Below are 18,108 nucleotides of genomic sequence, written 5' to 3' on the forward strand. Positions count from 1 at the left end.
GGTCGAAGGAATTGTCCGTAGAGCTCCGAGGCAGGACTGTGTCGAGGCACAGATCTGGGGAAGGGTACCAACAAAAACAAAAATCAGACGCATTGAAGGTTCGAGGATACAGCGGCCTCCATTCTTAAATGGAAGAAGTTTGGAACCACCAAGACTCTTCTTAGAGCTGGCCACCCGGTCAAACAACGCAATCAGGGGAATAGGGCCTTGTTCAGGGAGGTGACAAAGAACCCGATGGTCACTGACAGAGTTCCAGAGATCCTCTGTGAAAGTGGGAGACCCTTCCAGAAGGACAACCATCTCTGCATCATTCCACCAATCTGGCATTTACAGTAGAGTGGCCAGACGGAAGCCACTTCTCAGTAAAAAGGCACATGACAGCCCACTGAGAGTTTGCCGAAACAAGATTCTCTGGTCTGACGAAACCACGATTTAACTCTTTGGTCTAAATGCCAAGTCTGAAGGAAACCTGGCACCATCCCTACGGGTCACTGCATGGTGGTGGCAGTATCATGCTGTGGGGATGTTTCTCAGCAGCAGGGACTGGGAGACTACTCAAGATCGAGGCAAAGATGAACAGAGAAAAGAGATCCTTGATGAAAACCTGCTCAGGACCTCAGACTGGGGCGAAGGTTCAGCTTCCAACAGGACAACAACCCTAAGCACACAGCCAAGGCAACGCAGGACTGGCTTCGGGACAAGTCTCTTAATATCCTTGAGTGGCCCAGCCAGAGCCCGGACTCTAACATATCTGGAGAGGCCTGAAAACAGATGTGCAGTGACGCTCCCCATCCAACCTGACAGAGCCAAGATTGTAGCATCATACCCAAGAAGACTTGAGGCTGTAATCTCTGCCAAAGGCACGTCAAAGTACTGAGTAAAGGGTCTGAATACTTAAATGTAATAGTGTTTAATATTTAAAATGTGCAAACATAAAAAAAATATTTTTGCCTTGTCATTATGGGTATTGTGTGTAGATGGAAAAAACCATTTAAAATCACTCATCAATTTTAGAATAAGGCTAACATAAAATGTGGAAAATTCAAGGGGTCTGAAGACTTTCCGAATGCATGAATATGGGCTTCCAATTACAATACAATGAACTGTATTCGGACATTGAACTCCTTATCCATTAATGACTTGCCCCTGCAATAACTTTTGACTTTCATACTGGGTATCACAATACCAAGAATGACACCACAGCAACAAAAAAAATGAAGGTATATTAGCCAAATCTTTGGGCAATATAATCACAAGGGGGACATCGGCTGCGCTGATATACAGAGTTGATCCGTGAGACATTTGACAGAAATGGCAACCGGCGGAACAATACAACCTAAAATTTAGGTTGTCGTCACTGGCTTACCACACACAAAAAATACCCAATAATGTCAAAGTGGAATTATGATCTCTAAATTTGTACATATTTATACAAAATTAAAAGTTGAAACGTCTTCAGTCAATAAGTATTCAACCATTTTGTTATGCAAGGCTAAATAAGTTGAGTAAAATTGTGCTTAAGTCACATAATTTGCAATAATAGTGTTTAACATGATTTTTGATTAACTACCTCATCTCTGTACCCCACACACAATTATCTGTAAGGTCCCTCAGTCGAGCAGTGAATTTCAAACAGATTCAACCAAAGACCAGAGAGGTTTTCCAATGCCTCGCAACGAAGTGCACCTATTGGTAGGTGGGTGAGAGAAAAAAAGAAAAAAAACTTTGAGCATGGTGAAGTCACTAATTACACTTTGGATGGTGGGTGGCATAATCTGTCAGATTCTCTGTAATAATGATATGGGAATAATAATAAATTTTTATTTTGTAAAGTAGTTTCTTGCATCAAACACTGTCACCTTGTCTACTGGACAAGTGGATAAAAACAGGTTACTGTCAAGCCCTGCATGTTTTTTAAAATCTCACAGAATGTATTGTAGGCTGAATGATAGAACAGCTATTTTAACATGTTAAAATGTTACAGGACTCATTTTCTTCGTTGTTTTTGACTGGTAGGCCAATCTGCTAGGCCTACATTATGATCAAATAGTTAACCGTGGCCAAGAAGGCTACTGTGGCTAACTTAAAAAGAGGGTACAGCCTCTGTTCACAGTAAACATGCGCTGGAAGCATTGCATCGAATTTTCACAACGTTCAAGCTTGCGCTCAGCAGACCAGAACTGATCTGTCAAAAAATTTGAGGGAACATTGGTTATAGGTATGACTGTCATCGGCAAGGACTAGGGATTTTTTGGGGGGGCAAAGCACAGGCAAAATCAGAGGAAAACCCATGTTTGAAGAATTTTTAAAAGAATGTGCAAATATTGCACAATCCAAGTGTGCAAAGCTCTATTAGCCAGAAAGACTCACAGCTGTTATCGCTGGCAACAGTGATTCTAAAATGTATAGACTCAGGGGGGGCTGAATACTTATCCAATAAAATATATATTTTTCTTTCATATTTATTTATTTTTTATACAAATTTTGGAATGTTTGTTCCACTTTGACAGAGTATTTTGAGTTGCCAAAAAATTGCAATTAAATCCATTTTAATCCCACTTTTGTAACAACAAAATGTGGAAAAAGTCAAGGGGTGTGGGTACATTCTGAAGGCACAGTACCTTTCGTATCCTTGGCTAACATGAGCTCGAGCTCACATCCGGGGAGGGGGGGGGGGGGGGGGGTCATAGAATGGCACATTTACATGCCTACTCACGATTGGTGCGTTTTGCAGAACCCTCCGGATCCTCAGCCGACTCCGTGGCCCATGATTGCCCTGTAACAGGAGACCGGGAGTAGTTAGTCATGCACTGTCAGCTGTTATATTAACACTGATCTTGGTTGTGCAAAGAAGGCTTTAACCTAACAGAACCAGTCACAGGGAAAAGAAAAAAAGGGGGAACTTTCTTTATCTGAACAAAGTGCTGATGTATGGTTTGTTTGGTGAAGAGGAGTGACAACATATGAATGTCCTTAAACTGCCAAGATAAAATGGTTACCACAAGATCCCTTCCCTTCCTGTCCAAACACAGATGGGTTCAGAAGCTGAGAGCCACAGACCCAGGCAACTCCAAACTGATAACGGTGCAGATGGAGACGAGAGATGGAGCGCGGGCTAAGAAAATGATCCGTTGTCAGCATACATACGCCACCACCACTCAATTCTGAGGGAATAACACCACACAGACAAACATAGCCATCTGATATTGCTACAAACAAAAAACACAGGAAAATCATGTTACTCACTGGCAAAGCAAAAGGACATGAAAACAGCCATAAACCATTATTATTAAAGTGCAGATATGCACAACAATTGTCTCAGACTGCCTCAAAGTGTAAAATACTCTCACGAGTAAACAGGGCAAGCAAGGCCATCATCTCAGAGCATTAAAGGCTGAGATGAGTGGCGCCAGAGGACTCCCAGCTGACTATGGGTGAAGTGCTGTTCATCAGGACAGGAGAAAGCCTCCATTGTCTTTAGACCAGGGGGATCAGGTCCCGCTTTTCCATATAATCAATAGGCTATGTATTATGATCTTCAGGCCCAAACTAATCCGAGATCAACACTCAAACTGTGATGCCTGATATAGATGGCCCCGGGGCTTCATCCAAACATCTCATGGAAGTCATTAGAGAGGGAGCAGAATCCAGAAGACCTTGAAGGGCACTTCACCCCATTCCAACACACTGCACTCGTCCCCTTCCCTCACTTCTACACGGCACTTTATCAATCCTCTGCAAAACGCCTCTCAGTCCTTTACTCACCTTTTAACTCCTGTCCTCTCCTTCACACCACTGCTCTCCTGTACCCGTCTGGCTGGCATAGGGGGACGGACGGTATGCGTCTGCCCTGCATTAGCTCCAGCTCAGCCGAGTGGCACAGAGACTACCGGCAGGCAGGCAAGATAAAAACCTTTCCCTGATCCCCTCCAAGCCTCAGTCTTGAGACACAGAGCAGCCCAACCAGAGGAGGATAGGAGACTAGGGGAGGATGTGGGAAGCGAAGTACAGGGGAGAGTGGGGATGTTGGCATCAGAACCAATGACACAGCATTACGGAGTGCATCTGCCATGGAAACCAACCAATGTCTGAGATTAACAACCTCTGACCAGCTGAACGAACAACCAAGAGACTCGCAGCATCATTACGCCTCCAGCTGTAACAGCGACATGACAGGGGAACAGATAGTTGGCATAACCTTAAAAGGTGAACCGGCGTGATATCTAGGGCTGGCACAATTACTGTATAACCGAAGGCTATGGATGAAGACAGTCATGATAACCATTTTTCAAAAATAACACATTTACTTCCCGCTTTGCTCCTATGGGTACACTCGCAATATTCTGTCACGATGTTGGCCTGGGGGTAGGTTTATGACAGTCATAAATACCTCTTTCCCCCTTTTTCCTCTCTCTACCCTACTGATGTTACATTTGCAAACACCTTGGTTAACATAGAGATTCTGGGAATGAACTATATTCTGGTAATCCGACCAATTGAACATATGCGGTGGTACGTAATGAATATGATGTCAGTTCGGTTGTCATCGGAGACATTCTCATCAATGATCAGATGACAAACTCTACAGTGGAAAGTCTACACAGAGTTATTGGATTCACATGGAATTGTTGTTCAATTTAAATGTTTGAATATGAAATTATTCGTGATGGGATGAAATGTGATTTTAGCTTCTAAAATGTGAGATTTGGGCTTTCATAAGATAGGGACGGGCCACTGATTGAGCAGAGCCCTGTGAAGGGACATGGGCTATAAAACTTTTCAAACACGCCCTCCTCTCCCTTCCTATATAAAGCCTTGGCGACAATATAACCTCCTGTTCCGAGGATGTGAGGACGACGGTCCGATGTCAGAATGGTTCAGAGAACTACAGAACGATGCAAACATCAGCATGAGCTTTGGTTGCGAATGGTATGAACTTTGAACTCTTATTCACTACAGAAGTGATACCTCCTAGCCGTTGAGTTAGCAACAGCAGCTGCAAACGCAGGTTAGGAAGGAACAGACAGAGTATCCCGTCTACCACACAACGACATTACTACAACGTATCCTATGGACCACCAGACATTCTTCAAAGGACAAAGGACTTGGTTGGGCAACACGGCCTTCCATCTACCACCAACCTACCGAAGCGCAGCTCAGAGAAAATATGTATTGCATTTTCCAAATTTAGAATGCATAAGAAACCGTATTTACAATAGCACAGCATCGCCCTTTCTTCCTCAGTCTTCCCGCTCTTTCACTCAAACCCAGCCCCTTTTCTTTTGTGTAACAAGCCGTCATATCTGTTCCGCCCGCTAGGGACGTTTTCCTTTATGATGTAATTTGTAATCAAGTTATGATTCATGTGTAATTAGTTAGGCATTTAGTAAATAAATAAACTCAATGTTGTATTGCTGATTCAACTTGTTAGCCAGGGTTCGTGCAGATAACCAAGAATTTACAACTTTCAGATGAGACGGAATTAAGGTGACAATTAATATTGACTGCTATTGATGTAAAATATTACTAGGTCTTTAAGAGTTTATTCGGAAGATAACAGCTCTATAAATATTATTTCATGGTACCCCGACTAGTTAATTACATTTACATGATTAGCTCAATCAGATAATATTAATTACAGAGAAATTATTTTATAGAATAGCATGTCATATCACTTAATCCGGCATAGCCAAAGACACGACAATTCATTATATTTCTATGGCAGCACATGCAGTCAGAAGTAGAGGAGAAAATGTGCGTCAAATATTGCTTTCAAAAACAGTTATTAAGGTGACCGCGGTCATTTGACTGGCCAATTATTGTCAGCAAAAATGTCATGACCATTACAGTGATGTCGTGCCTCAAAGACAGAAGTGCTCAGCCGGTCTGGCGCTGAATGAACAGGCTGCATTAAAAACAATTTTTTTAAAAAGAGCATCATAGCTGTCCATCCTAAATGTGCAGATTGCAAAGGAAATTTCATGTTTTCCTCTGTGGATAAAAAGAGTGATGTTCTGCTTAATCTGACAGCACAGCAGAGACCTATAGCAATATCTCCTCAAGAGTACCCTGGCCTCTCAGACTAGGAGTAGAGAGAGACAGAATAGGAGTAGAGAGACATAGGACTGGGGCAGAGCAGAGACCAACAGTAAACTGCCATCAGTCTCTAATTCAGAAGGCTGACTAATGAAAAATGGATACTGCCAGCCAGACAGGCCAGGGAGCATTTTATAATCCCCTCAGCCCTGGAAGTCTGTCTGGGGTTGGAGGGCAAGAGTACAGGTAATCTCATTCCCAGGCACTTTCCCACCCCAAATGGTGGACTAACGCAAAGAACTTGGCCTTCGTTAGCCTATACAGAAAGACCGGGAGAAACTCCTGGCACATAGGCATTGGTTTGACCGAGAGGTCAGCAAGAATTAAATGACAAATTATTTACTCAGAAATTAACTGATGTTTGATTTATTTTTTATAATTATTCATTAAATAATTATGCCAGGGACCTCACCATACCATATTACCACGCTACCTACGAGCCGATACCATACGTATTGCAATTTGATACTGTGATTTTATTGCGATTTGATGTTTCAAACATTGCTCACCATAAGTCTACTGCAGAGGGACGAGAGCCATCAGAAAACGAGTTTTGATCAGTCATGCAAATAAAAGTCCTGAAATCGAATTGGCTCCCTATATAAAAAGCTGGAGAACAAGCTATGAAGAGAATATACAAACGTTTTGGTGCAGGTACAGCCAAAAGGCAAAAAAATTATATTGCGATATTGACAAAAGTGATACGATATAGTTGGTAATAATATTCCGATATTGAACTATTGATCCCCCCCATCACTATGTCATCACACCCCCTTTCAGCCGCAATAAGTCAGTTTGATGGAAACATCTCTGCAGATTTGAGAATTCTCACATTAAAATCTGTCACCAATTGGCTGGAAACCATATTGCTAGTAATGAAAAAACATCAGCGTACCGGAATAAAGTTCCTCGTTAGTCATCGCATCCCTAAGTCTGTCGACCACTACCATTTATGTTACGTGCGTCTGTCCACAAGAATTTTGCACGCTATCAATGTTTGAGGGTGACAGTCAGTGGCTTGATTATTCCCTTCTTCCTCTTTCTAGTCTACATATCATATTTCAAAGATGGCAACAAACTGGACCTTTGTGCTGGCATTGTAAAGCAGATGGAGCTAATTTGGACAGAACGGGAGACTCATGCAGATAAAATGCAGTATGCCAAAACATTTCCCGGGCCTTCCTTTCACACCGCCTGATATAGTGGTCCTGGATGGCAGGGAGCTCAGCCCCAGTGATGTAATGGACTGTCTGGACCACCCTCTTTAGCACCATGTGATCAAAGGAGGTGCAGGTGCCATATCAAGCAATTATGCAGCCAGTTAAGATGCTCAATGGTGCAGCTGTCATCTGCTAACTTGGTGTTGGAGTCATGTGTAGCCACACAGTCATGGGTGAACAGGGAGTACAGGAGGGGACTAAGTACACAGCCCTGTGGGGCCCCCGTGTTGAGGGTCAGCGTCGCTGTGCTGATATTACCTAACCTCACCACCTGGGATCGACACGTTAGGAAGTCTAGGATCCAGTTGCAAACAGAGGTGTTCAGTCCCAGGGTCCTAAGTTTAGTGATGAGTTTGAAGGGCACTATGGTGTTGAACGCTGGTCTGTAGTCAATTAACAGCATTCTCACATAGGTATTAATTATGTATGCAAATTGGAGTGGGTCTAGAGTGTCTGGGATGATGTATGTGTGCCATAAGCAGCCTTTCAAAGCACTTCATGCTTACAGGTGAGTGCTACAGGGCAGTAGTCATTTAGGTATGTAGCCTTAGAGTTCTTGGGAACAGGACTCATTGGTGGTCAGCTTGGGACATGTGGGATTACAGACCGGGACAAGGAGCGGTTGAAACTTACTGTGAACATGCCTGTTGTCCAGTGCATGCTCTAGGAACATGCCCGGGAATACCGTCCGGCCCAGCGACCTTGCAATTGTTGACCTGATTAAAATAAGCTTACGTCGGCCTCTGAGAGATCAGCCAGTCTTCTTGTTAGTGGGAGCGCTCACGCATGGCGATGTTTTTGTCGAGGTGTCATCAGGCGATAAGCTGTTTTAAAACTCAGTCAACATACTATTGATTAGACCCGTAAAAATGTGTGAACACTTAGTCTAAAGCCCATGTGAAAAACAAAGAAAAGTACCGTGTTAGCCAGAGCATGCCTCTTCAAAACAACCATTACTAGTGCAAGCGCATTAGATTCAAGACAATAATTTATTCAGGACTTTGTGGCTGTGCGCGCCGAGTCCGACATCCCCTTAGAAAAGCTAAGAAAGCTATGAATGTTTCTAGTAAAGCATTGCAAACAGGGAGGAACGTTGCCCGAAAATGAGAGCAGCCTCTCTCAAATTCACCTGCCCCGTGTGTTCGACCAACATGACTGCCGTTCTACAGAAGATCCGTTGGAAGAAGTTTGCGGTGGTTGTTGACGAGACAGATGCAAGGGAATGCAGCATTCTAATCATTGGAGAGTTAACAGCCTATTAATATACCGTTGCAATAGCCTACATTTACATTCCGCAGTGTGAATTGTCCACACGCAAATTGTGATATTCCAAACGACGAGCTATCATATAGCGATGCATAATGTCAGCAGCTGTCTCTCCATCTAGCTAACTATCTCTATATTGTTTTTACACTTGTATTGTGTCACAATATTATTTTAGGTTAAAACATAATTAAAACGTTTCCTCAACTTTCATTGCAGGTATTGAAAACCAGTACTTTCTGGTGGATGTCATTTTCACAGAGATGCAACTACTCAACAACTTCCCAAGTTATACTAGCCTCGCTCCACAGCAACAAACTGAACAGTGCCTGGGCAATGGTCACAGATAATACCCCGTACTGCCTGAAGACGTACAAGGAGGTTCTGAAAGGAGTGATACACAACAGTGTCCATGTAACCCATCTCTGCCATGTCATCAATCTGGTGGGTGAGACCTGGCATTACTACAAACACTTCTCTGAAGTTGCATCACTTGTAACATGGATGAGATCTGTCTTCGTCAAGAAGCCTGCCAGAAAGAGAATGGGGGAGCTTCCTCATTATGAAGGAGTTCGTGCAGGCCAAGGCACCTCCTGAAGCAGTGAGCCCCCGATGGAATAGCTGGTTTGAGGCAGTGAAGTACCATGCAGAGCATGTTCATCAGTAGAGTTTTTGTTGGCAGAAAAGTCACCATCCCAAGCAGTCACAAACATCCTCAGCCAGCTGGAAACAGAGAAGGTGCAGGCCATCACTGTTAGGGTAACCATCTCGGAGGGCTGCGCCAAACTGGTAACAGCTCTGTCAATCCTGAAAGGAACCCGCCGTCCCACAGCAGTGTCTGCATACAATGTCATGGAAGATCTGGGCTCTTACCTAGTGAACGGAACGGCAAAAACATGTGGGTATAGTGCAGAGACAGATGAGCTATTGAGAAAGATGGAGATTGGAGAGAGAGAAGGGAGGTGCTTGACCATCTCCATGATGCATTCCACTTAGACTTCAAAATTGTCAAAGCACTGGGACACACATCCAGCCAGAGGTCTACAGGCTGGCTAGGGTGTTCGATCCCAGGCAGGCTCCAGCCATGGAAAAGCAGATTGAAGCCTACACACACACCTGAAACCCATCAACAGAGCTCAGTGAAGAAAGGATTGCCTACCAGAACTGTGTCCAGGAAGCCCTCAACTGCTTTGGAGCTTGCTGATTACTAGAGGGGCCTGAGTGCGAGATTCCCAAGAGTTGCAGAAGTGGCAGTGCCCAACATCTACTTCCCTGTCGACTGAGAGGAGTTTCAGCAAATACAAGACTCTACTCACAGACAAGCGAGAGGTACTCACCGAGCTCAACAAAGAGGCTGACAATCATGTACTTCAAATGGAGAGGTCTGTGATAGATGAAAAACCTACAATGGACAGACATAGGAGCTCATATGGTAGTTCCACAGGTTGCCTATTGCATGAATCTTTATTTGTGATAAACTTATGTGAAACACTTCATTTCACACAAAAAACAATGAATGCAAAGTTGTTACACAAGAATAACTATGTTTTTCCGATTGCATTGTTGCCTATATTATTGCATTACTTTTTATTATTTATAATGAAACACTTTGTAGAACTGTATTGAAGCACTTGCCTTGGTAAAAAAAATTAAAAAAAACGCAATGTGTTGCACCATTAATGTTTCTTATTAAAATGTTTTATTCATTCACATTAGACACTATGATAAAATTAGCTTAAATCATAAAACAGAGTTCAGAGAAAAAAAAGCTAAAAGGGAATTTTGGAAGAAAAGTAAAATGGATTTCATAGGGCCCTATATTGTTATTTTTCTTGTTAAAAGGCTCTGCGGAGGTCGTAGCAGGACTTCTTGTACTTGTTCCTTTCCTCAGCCTTGGCCTCAGGTTTGTCTGTTGTGTGCGGTAGACATGTCCTTTCGCTTAACACCAACCTCTGTTAATCCAGGGCTTTTGATTGGGGCATCGTCTCTGAATCATTTCCTAACGAAGCCGGTGACGGAGGTGGTTAGCTCATGTTCCAGTCAGCATTAGCAAAGCAGTCCTGTAGCATAATTTCTGAGGACCATTTCTCAACAGAGCAAGTCACGAGTACTTCCTGTTTGAGCTTTTTTGTATACAGGAAGCAGGAGTATGGAGTCATGATCTATTTGCCGAATGGGGGACGAGGGTGGGCCTTGTATGCTTGCTTCTGGGTAGAGTAACAACGGTCTAGGACTCTATCGCCCTTAGTGGTGAGGGAGACGTGTAGATGGAAGTTGGGTATCACGTGTCTTAAAGGAGGCGGAATTAAAAATCACCTGCAATAAGAAAAGCAGCTTCCGGGTGCAAAGTTTCCTGCTAATTTATAGCCTCGTACAGTTGGTTACTTTTTTTGTCCTTAGGTGACAGGGAAACAGAGGGAAAACTAAGGACAGACAGAGAGGGAGGATGAGGTGTGTGTTTAGTCATTTAGGCTGGTTGACAAAGCCTGACTAAGGGCCAGTCAGTCAGGCAAGTGTCATCATTGGTTGTGACAGAGAGACTGAGGCATCTAATCGTACAGTGTTTCAGAGCAGTTGCAACACCAAGACATTTCTCTATTAGAATTCTGAGATACCGTTTTGATTTCTTGGAAGCCATCAAAGATGTGCAACACTGTCTAGAAGCAACAATGTCTCACTTATGGGATTAATAACTCAAAAATATGACTGAATCAAAGTATTGTTATATGTTCCGAGTCACGTCATTGCTTGTAAAGCTGCTAGTTAAACGTGAAGGCTGAGGAACACTGCTCTCCCAGTCAGTTTGCTGAGAGCTGGCCTCTGCGCAGGCACACCATTGGGGACGTCAACAGCCCATGCAGCTAGCATCACTGAATTGGATATCATTATAACTAATGGCTCTCTGACTCAGGAATGGATCAGTGGGGGGGGGGGGTCCGATTTACAGGGTTGTGTGATATTTGGTATTCATAGTGCATGTGAGTAGCTTTCCAGTGCTACCATATAGGCCTAGGCTAGAACTAGGCTACACAGACACAGTAAAAGGAAGACCATGTGCTCAATACTCTTGTAGTGTTGCACGGTATACCAAAACTTTAGTACTTTGCCAATACTAGAACTTTCTGTACTTCTGTCAAATGTATCACACGTCATCGACAGAGAGAATCAAGTCTAGCAGCGCAGCCGATGTCTCCTTTATAGTTTGAGAGCACCGTGCCTGCTCCACTTGCTCCAGTCTAGCCTGTCCTGAGGAACCACTGCACCCCCACTGGGAGTCTGGTTGAGTCACCACTTACGCTGCACAGAAGTTAACACACTCGAATAAAGCAACACGGCATGTAGAAATGTTGATTTATTTACTGTTCGCAACAATGTCCATTAAACGACAATGGTAGCTTCCAACTTTGTAGGCCAACTTTCCTTGCTAGCGTACAGCTGAACCTAACATTAATTAACTACCCTAGTACTTTGCTTGTGATATTCAAACCAAAATGCAAAATATTGCTGATTTCAAAATAGTCACCAAAACTTTATTAATTCACTTCCTCTCCCCATCAATATCATCTTTGCTGGAGCTGACTGTGAATGAGGTCATGGGTCTTAAAGAGACAGCGCACACTTTTATAAAAAGATGTGGTTGCTTCTTCTACGCAAATGTTGATCAGGACAATAAGTCCCAAATGGAAGACTGATTGTTTATCATCTGTAGCCCCATGAAATCAGCCAAAACAAGCTCAGTAACTCAATGAATGTGCACACTCCTATTGAATAGGCAGTCACCTGTACTTGATTTACCCAGTTTATCAATAGACAGATTTACCATTCAAATAAAATGATCGTTATGTAGGTATTCAGTTTACCAAAGTCAAATGAGTTGTATAATGATTCATTAATGCATACATCCAAAAATCAAACATTTCAATAATAAATTATATTGAACTTATGAGAGCCGTCTGGATCAAGTTCCAGTCTGTGACTTTGGCTAATACGCCTTTTTTTTGCAGTTGTATTGTTTTTGAATCGAAGTCAAAATTCTGCTATCGTCACAACACTATCCTTGGTGTAAACAAGTAAAAAGCATGGTTGGATTTGGAACCCAAATTCTAATAATCACAGGAAAAGTATGTGCTGACATTCATTTTATATTTAGACAGACATGCCCAAATCTCTGTACAGCTGCTTGGGAAAACAACACATGGACAAACTGCACACATACAGTGAGTAATAACATGTCCACTATAAATTCTATAGCTGCCATTTAAAGTGGAACTGAGTGTTTTAGCAACATTAAATGTTTTTTTTTAAGTGTTCATATACAGCCTCAGGAAGAACGGCGCATGTTTTTGTTTTTTTTAACATTTTCTGACAAGCGAGCACTAAGTCATTTTCAAGTTTTCATATTTTAATTCTATAGCAATATAGATTGGGAAAGCCGCCGTGCGTTTGGACAACTAATAGACACTTCAGGAAATAAACTTGTCCAGGACCAGACTCTACACAAACTGGTGTTTGTAGGCTCCAGTAGGCCTTCATGCAAATAAGCCATTTGCCACAAAGGCCTGCCATCCTTCATTTTGAACTGGACTGTGTTTTTACAGGAAGTAACATCGTGACTTTCGATCATTAGAAAACATTCACCAAAATGCCACAAAACACACCTGAATGGATTTCTGCAAATATCTAAATCCCAAGGGAGTCCTTTTACATTTGGGAACTTTGCAATCCCATTGACCAAACAACTATGAATAGGTAGGCTCCCTCTCTCGGTTTATGCACATCAACAACTAATGTTAGCCTGAGCAAAATTACCTCAAATCTAACAAGGGAACAGTAGATAAACCCTCTCAAACATTTAGCTTGCTAAAATTGCACTGATAAACGATGGGGAATAGTAGCCTGCTCGCCCTTCTGCAGCTTGCCTTCTTGTCCCAACCCACGTTTTGACAACTGAATGGGAACGTGTCTGTGCACTGATAAACGATGGGGAATAGTAGCCTGCTCGCCCTTCTGCAGCTTGCCTTCTTGTCCCAACCCACGTTTTGACAACTGAATGGGAACGTGTCTGCCCATTTGACTGATGCCAAATATAAATTGACAACTAAGAGATATTCTAAGTGTGGATAACAGTTGCTCAAGTTAAGCATTGCTAGCTAACAAAGTCAGCAACTCATCCAATGACATGAAATCCTCCCAGCAGCTAGCTAGCGGCGTTAGGCTGTTTTTATCTCACTAAATAAGTAGCTACATGAATAAACATGACTGATAAGTTATCCTAACATGGCTAATTTGTGATCATAGCCCCTGCTAGTTTAATTATATTGACATTCCCAGCCGTAGTTACATTAGTCTTTTTTCTTCTTCTGAAACAGTGCATCCTGAATGACTGTCGGCAGCAAACAATGTACACGGCCAGCTGTGATTTACAACCCGATAGCAATATTTGTTAGACTAACAAGAAATGTGTTGGGTGAATTATATTAATCATCCATTGAACAGCATCCATCTATTCTGCCAACAATGCCTTACTGTACAACACGGCATCTGATGCAGCCCTCCATCACTCTCCATCAAATAGCCCTTAGACAGCCTGAAGGTATGTTGGGTCATTGTCTTGTTGAAAAACAAATGATAGTCCCACCAAGCGCAAATCATATGGGATGGCATATCACAGCAGAATGCTGTGGTAGCCATGCTGATTAAATGTGCCTTGAATTCTAAATAAATCACCAACAGTGTCAACAGCAAAGCACCCTCACACCTCCTCCATGCTTCACGGTGGGAACCACACATGTGGAGATCATCCATTCACCTATTCTGTGTCTCACAAAGACAAGATGGTTGGAATTTGGACTCATCAGGCCAAAGGACAGATTTCCACTGGTCTAATGTCCATTGCTCATGGTTCTTGGCCCAAGCAAGCCTTCTTATTATTGGTGTCCTTTAGAAGTGGTTTCTTTTCAGCAATTCGAACATGAAGGCCTGAATCACACAGCCTTCTCTGAACAGTTGATGTTGAGACGTTTCAGAGTTCAAGAGACATTTATTCGGGATGCAATTTCTGATGCTGATAACTCTAATGAACTTATCCTCTGCAGCAGAGGTAACTCTGGTACTTCCTTTCCTGTGGCGGTCATCAAGAGATCCAGTTTCATTATAGCGCTTGATGGTTTTCGCAACTGCACAAAGTTCAAGAAATTTTCCGGATTGATTGACCTTCATGTCTTAAATGATGGACTGTTTCTCTTTGCTTATTTGAGCTGTTCTTGCCATAATATGGAATTGGTCTTTTACCAAATAGGGCAACCTTCTGTATACCACCACTACCTTGTCACAACACAACTGATTGGCTCAAACACATTAAAGATATACCACAAATTAACAAGGCATACCTGTTAATTGAAATGCATGACTACCTCATGAAGCTGGTTGAGAGAATGCCAAGAGTGTGCAAAGCTGTCATCAAGGCAAAGGGTGGCAACTTTGAAGAATCTCAAACATATTTTGATTTGTTTAACACTTTTTGGGGTTTCTACATGGTTATTCAAAAGTTGTCTTCACTATTATTCTACAATGGTAGAAAATAGTAAAACGAAAAGTAAAAACACTGGAATAACTGTATATATTTTATTTTTTGTTTATGAGTTTTCATAGTTGGACATAAGCCTGTAAAAACAGGAAATCAGTTTCAAGTTAATTTAATTTAGGCAATCTGGTCAAGTATTCCAATTAGGTGGCCCCCGACCATCCCACTCAAGAAAAAAAAAAGTTGGCCCCCGGCTGAATATAGATATCTGATCTAGGCCTAGTAGCCTCGCTCCATGCAGGCCCAAACTTCAGCCAACACTAAGGCATTGAAATCTTAGTCATATTTAAAGTGATTGACCTACAAGGAGCGGCAGACTTTATGCATTAGAGGAGTCTTCATTTCAAATAGACAAATTAGGCTAGCTAGACGCCTGCAACCACACCAGCACAAAACACTGACTTCACTCTAAAACAATTAACCGTTTTACCAAAGTTTCCACTGATAGCATTCAGCTTATGCAAAAAAATTTTTATTTAAACACAGGAATGATTGACAAACTGACGTTACAACACCCACCCAGACATATCTACCAAAAACAGGAGCATTGCCTTTTTACACTTGCAACATTTATTTACCTTGGCATGAGCCACTAGCCTCACACAGTTGGGTGCAAGAGACAACTCAAGAATTCCCACACATGGCGGTTTCCTTGTGAAAGGTCAACAACAGAGGAGGAAACAGAGGCAAAATAAGCATTATGGACAGAGCCTGCCAAAGGAGCTGCTCAAGTGACAGCATCATGTAACTAATGCCTTCACACTGTGACAGCCAAAGCATACAATACTACTGTCAATGGGAGGATGCTACCCGCAGGCCTGCAATCACAAAAGCCCAACATGTGTGGAAGAGCAAAAAACTGAAGGCCTTTATTTGTTTCAATCTCTCCCAAGTCACAGGCTTAGTCTCCAAATAGCTTAGGCCTCTATAGGGCTACAGAGGACAAATAATTTCATCTAGGTTCGTCATCAAATCCTCACACACATTTGAGAGAATAATGAAGGCAGCCAAATCTATAGGATCTTTAAAAAAAAAAAATTGACGTATCTGAGGGAAGTGTCTGTTATTAGAAAATCGTCATATTTTCTCAAAATAGTGTCCAAACAGGTTAGTTAGTCTCTGTAAAGTACCATGGCAATTTCTAGGCCACATTGGCAGACCTGCATCATCACGGACACTCGCCAGTTAAACGTAACGTTAGCTAGCTATAACATTACATCAATAGTTCAATTCGTGTGGCAACAAAACAACCGTGGAACTAGCGTTAGATAGCTTTACCTAGGGCAAGAACCATGAAAAGTTACCCAGAGTACACAAAACACCGACAACATTATTAGCTACAAGTCAAGTGTAACTAGTTTTATGAAATGGTAAAGGTGCTAATAAGCTAACGTTAGTTTATCCCCAACATATCTAGCTAACGTTTGCTAATCTTTAGTAAAATTGCAAGGACGTTGGCATTAATGACCATGAGAAATATTGGGTGATTCCGTGTATTTTAGCTAACCAGCTAGCTAAGTTTAGTTAACTAGATGGCTAGCCAGATAGTTAAGTTTACATGTCTCGCAATCATTTGGGAGTGTATTAGACCGGGCACACTGACCACAACGGACGAAAACAAACAATCGGGTGGTTAGACACAGCTAAGTTAGCTAGCTACTTAGCGAGGCCATAGCAGCAGTTGGATAGCTAGCTAGTAGCTTGGTTAGGTGTCCGCCATCTTTTGCTGGCATTACTTACTGATGATAGCACGGTCCATTACCAGTTAACGTTAGCTAAAGTTAGCTAGCATTTTCAAACAAATATATTGTAGCTTGCTAACGTTACCAGCTCGCTAGTAGTAACCAATCACTTGGTATCTAGTTAAACTATTTAATCTGTTATTTCAGTTAATTAGCTAGCTACTATCTAGTTCGCTAAACAAGATCCTATGCTACCTCAAGCAAAGATCAAGTCAGTTGAGTTGGAGGAACGTAGTTAGCCTAGCTAATGTTAGATAGCTGAAATACAAGCAAACTCAGCTTGAAGCAGGAATGTACAATTGTATAGGACAGACATCCAATGTCTCTAAGTTTGGGTGGTTTACCGTGCCTGTAGCTCCAACCCGGTGTTATAAACTCCCTGTAGCTATGTTCTCTCGATAAACAGCCAGGCATTAACCTCTCAGGCCGAGCGTCCAGCTACGATTGCCGTCTCTCGTCACAAACAGGTTCTCGCATACACCGTAGTAGCCTACTAAACTCAACTCCACGATTTATGAAGGAGTTGTGCGACAATTTGCGTGTGCGGACTGAAGCTCCAACGTCACATACACATATTTTATTTTAATAAAAATGACGTTTTTATCCATAACGACTGATTTCCGCAGCCAACGAATAGCCCTCATATAACAATGTAATGTGTAATAAGGGCTATTCCGTGGGCCCGGAAATCAGTCCTTTTGAATAAAAACGTAATTTTATGTATTGTCGGAGCTCCAATCCGTCCACACTGGTCATCGCTCAACTCCACCGGACATGTTTTATTGTTGGACATAAACTGTAAAAAAATATATGTGTATTTTAGAAATCTGTTCCAAAGTATTCCCACGCATAATAGAGTATATATATATATATGATCATATACAAATGTAAGCAAAGTTTGAAGTGATTATGCTTTAGTCAAATATTATATATTTATGTGCTTCTTGTGGTCAATTTCCAGTCTACAAAGTATTAGTAATTTAGGTTCCGGTAACCTGACCATCCGCTCATGAAAAAAAAAATCGGGCATTGGCTGAATCTAGTTGATGAGTCCTGCATTATATTGACAAGATAACAGAGTGACCGCTCTAACAATGGAAAATATGTGTCCTCAATGAGTGAAGGCAGAAGAGAGCAGATGTGACCGTTCTAGCCAATGAGAGGGGCAGATACCCATAAACAACAGGCACAATACGTCGTTTTT

At 42.2% G+C, this 18,108-nt stretch overlaps 1 protein-coding gene across 3 annotated transcripts in view; it reads right to left on the minus strand.

The window, feature by feature from the left end:
* Positions 1-17,557, minus strand: part of LOC115105084 (NEDD4-like E3 ubiquitin-protein ligase WWP1) — a 56,566-nt gene extending 39,009 nt beyond the window's left edge. The window contains exons 1-3 of one of the 3 annotated variants that reach the window (XM_029626663.2): positions 17,249-17,557; positions 3,000-3,164; positions 2,717-2,776 (exon numbers count right to left, since the gene is read on the minus strand). The gene's annotated coding sequence lies outside the window, so the exon portion shown is untranslated. Of the gene's footprint in view, positions 1-2,716; positions 2,777-2,999; positions 3,165-3,765; positions 6,387-17,248 lie in introns of those variants that run through there. The other 2 variants (XM_029626664.2, XM_029626662.2) reach the window with 2 other exon arrangements.
* Between the last annotated feature and the right edge of the window lie 551 nt (positions 17,558-18,108).

This window comes from Oncorhynchus nerka, linkage group LG22 (assembly GCF_034236695.1).
Source record: "Oncorhynchus nerka isolate Pitt River linkage group LG22, Oner_Uvic_2.0, whole genome shotgun sequence".
Lineage (NCBI taxonomy): Eukaryota > Metazoa > Chordata > Actinopteri > Salmoniformes > Salmonidae > Oncorhynchus > Oncorhynchus nerka.